We start from the raw sequence: 3,532 nt of genomic DNA, 5'->3' as shown, positions 1-3,532 counted from the left end.
GAATGGGAAGGAGTTGGGGAAGATGGGGAGAACGGGGAGAAGGGGAGGAGGAAGAAAGGAGGAAAGGGAAGGGGAAAAAGAGGGAGAGGGAGGAAAGGAAGAGAGGAAGGGGAAGGGAAAGAGAAAAGGGAGGAGGAGAAGAATGAAGGGAGGGGGTTGGAAAGGAAGGGGGAAAGAGGAGGAAGGGGAGGAGGAAAGGGTTGAGGAAAAGGGAAGGAGAAGAAGAGAAGGAATGGTTTGGGAAGGATGGGGAGAGGAGTGGAGGGAAGGGAAGGGGGTAGAGGAGGAGGAGAGGATGAGGGGGGAAGGGGGAGGAGGAGGAGATGGAGTGGAAGAGATTGAGGAGGAACGGGAAAAGTGGAGGGGAGGAGGGGGATGCAGAGGAACGGATGGGTAATGAGGGAAGGTGAGGATGGTGCGGACACCGCTGTCATGCACAGGTGATGGGTCCCTCCTTGGGCAGCACCCAAAAAAGGCAGTGCTGGTGCCCACCCCACTGGGACCCCCCCATGCCCCCACTCCTCCCTGTCTCCAGCTCCCTGGCCATCTGCAGTTCCTTGCTGCCAGTGCTGCTCCCTGGAGCGGCCCAGCTACGGGCTGCTCCGCACGGCTGCATGCTGGGGACTGTGCTGGGGGGCCAGGACTGTGCGCACCCCACAGCTACCCCACACATCCCTCCCGCCCCACACAGGGCCCCCTCCTACCCCGCTAAACATTAACCCCGTGCCCAGCAGGGCTTGGCTGAGAGCTGGTGTCCCCAAGGCCTCGTCCCATGCCTGGCCCAGGCACGTTTAGGGACACGTGCAGGGCGGCAGCAGCACCTGTGGCCTCTCAATCTGCTCGAGGGAAAGGCAGCAGCGGCAGGGCTTGGGGTTATGGGGACAGGAAGGGCAGCAGGGCCTGGAAACAGGGGACACTGGTGGGAACTGGGAGCAGTTGGGCAGCGAGCAGTTTGGGAACATCATTAGATTGTTTGTGCAGCAATGATGATCAGCAGCTGTGAAGGGCAAACCTGGCAGGGAGCTCAGGAATGGGGGCCTGCCTGTGGGGCCAGGACACAGGGATGTGGGGATGCCCGGCCCCGCGAGGCTGTGGGGCAGCAGTGACACTGTTGCCTGGGCTGGGGCTGGAGCCGAGTGGCAGTGTTGGGTGCAGGAGGAACGCTGCCAACCTGGGCATTGCTCATCCCCTCGGTGGGACTGGGGGCATCTGAGCAGAGCTGGCACACAGCGGCCAGGACCGGGCTGTGCCCCATCCTCATCCCCACGTCCCTCATCACCAACGCTGCAGGACACTCTTGGGAGGCTGTGATTGAGTGTGGTGATAAACCCACTCCATCAGATCTGCGGAGCCGTGTTTTGCTCCTGGCTTCTGTAAAGTTAATTGGGTTAGAGTTTCCAGGAAGAAATGAAGGAGAAAAACACTCTCCCGGTGTGTGGGGCCATTGAATGCTCTCTGGCGAGTTATAATTGCAAATCATGTTTTGAAATCGCATTAACCAATTATTCCTTGTTGTTGTGCCCGGCTGCAGGACAGCGTGTGCATGGTGGTGGAGGAGAGCTGTGCCGGTCCCACCAGCAGGGCGGGCGGTGACGCCTGGCACTGGGACCGGAGGCACCCGCTGCCTTGTCCCCAGCAAGAGAGGTGTCAGAGGCTTTGTGCTTTAGAGGAGCCACAGGGCTGCAGATGAAGCTGTTTCCTCAGCTGTGTGCTCCCACCACCGCCATCTCAGTTGCAGGAAGGTCGGATGGCAGGAAGCAGAGCATGACCCCATCCAGCCCCCGGCGCCCAGTGCCCGTCCTTCATGGCTGAGGATGCTCGGAGCTGCCCCGGCCCCCGTCCTGGCCGCCCTCATCCAGCACCAGGCAGGGCTGGATCTCAGAGCCACTGATCCCATGCGTGGGCTTGTGTGCAGTGACACAGAGCACGAGGCTGAGGCTGCCTGGCAGCTGGGCATAGGGCAGCACGGGTGAGGGCAGATAGAAGGGGCAGAGCGCAGGTAATGGGGTGGTTCTGTGCTTCTTAGTCTGTTCAGTGATTCTCAGCCCAGGGGAAGCTCTGCAGAGACCTTACAGCAGCTCTTCCAGTGCCTAAAGGGGCTAAAGGAAAGCCCTTGTCCTGTATGGAAAAGGGATATTTACAAGGGCATAGTTGGATAGGACAAGGAGGAATGGCTTTGTACTAAAAGGGGGAGATCTAGGTGAGATGTTAGTGGTATATTCTTTGCTCAGAGGGTGGTGAGGTCCTGGCACTGCTGCCCAGAGCTGTGGGTGCCATCCCTGGAGGTGCCCCAGACCATGGAGGGGTCCTGGGCAGCCCGAGCTGGGGGGCAGCCAGCCCATGGCAGGAGTGGGGCTGGGGGCTGTAAGGTCCTTTCCAACCCAACCATGCTGCGATCCTATGATTCTATGATTATAGCTCTACGTGCTCCAGTCCCAAGGCTTGGTGACTTTTCTTCCTCCTTGTCACTGCTCTGATTTCCCGCAGAGCCCGGCTGGGCATGGCTCGAGTTCATCTGGAAGGAGAGGAGCAGAAGCACGGCGTGATGGGGCGCAAGGGAAGGGATGACACGGCGGGGCCATGGGGCTGAAGACCACCAGCCATATTTCTAAGTCTCGGGGGTCTGAGCCCTGTCCCCATCCCATCCCCACCAGGCTCAGCCCGTGGCTGTGTTTGCGCTCAGGGCGGCAGCTCCGGCTGTGTTTACAGCCCCAGACGAGGCACGGTGCCACGTGGCTGCTGGGTGCCCGCCCTCGCTGGGGCGGGGAGGGTTAAACGGATGGAGCACAGAAGCTCTGGTTGTCCTGACCCCCCCGCGCCGAACCTGGCCGCCTCGCCCCAGCACGCCAGCCAGCGCTGGTTCAGCACTTACGCATGATGCTGTTATTAGAAATTAGTTAATGGATGTCTCCGACCGAATGAGAGCGGTGGCAACGGGCACACGGGGGGCAGGAACGGCCGCGGGTGCTCACGTGCCCACCCCAGTGCCGCCCTCGGGTGCTGGGGAGCGGGACGTGTGCGAGCACGATGCTCGCTGGGTCCGCCGATCTGCTTCGTGGGAGAAATGTATGGGACCTAAATGCAGCCCCAAAGGGCCGTGTGGGGCAGGCCTTGGGGGAGGCGAGGTGCCTCGCTGGTTGGCGGTGCTGCAGCCTGAGGGGTGTGTAAAGAAGAATCCCTCAAAGCAGGCAGCCCGCTGGGTGCGATGGCACAGGGACAGCCACCCATGGAGCCCCAACGCTGCAGTGCAGATCTCCCCCTAAGCAAAACCCCCATGGCCACCAGCGGGGTGCAGTGCCAGCAAGCAGGGCTCTGAGCTCTGTGCAGTGCCTGGGACCCACACTAAGGGAAGCAGCAGCCCCAGGCTCCTCGGGATGCCCTCAGAGCAGAGATGTCCTCGTTAGGGGCTCTTTTTGAGGGGACAAACTCCAATATTTCATCGGTAAAAGGTGATCGCAGCACAAGCAGAGAAGCCTGGAGGGGTTCCGGGGGAGGGGGGGGCCGCAGTTTCCCTCCGCCCCTTTTTCCCCTC

Source organism: Meleagris gallopavo, chromosome 14 (genome assembly GCF_000146605.3).
Source record: "Meleagris gallopavo isolate NT-WF06-2002-E0010 breed Aviagen turkey brand Nicholas breeding stock chromosome 14, Turkey_5.1, whole genome shotgun sequence".
NCBI classification, from domain to species: Eukaryota; Metazoa; Chordata; class Aves; order Galliformes; family Phasianidae; genus Meleagris; species Meleagris gallopavo.
This window is presented reverse-complemented; position numbering follows the sequence as displayed.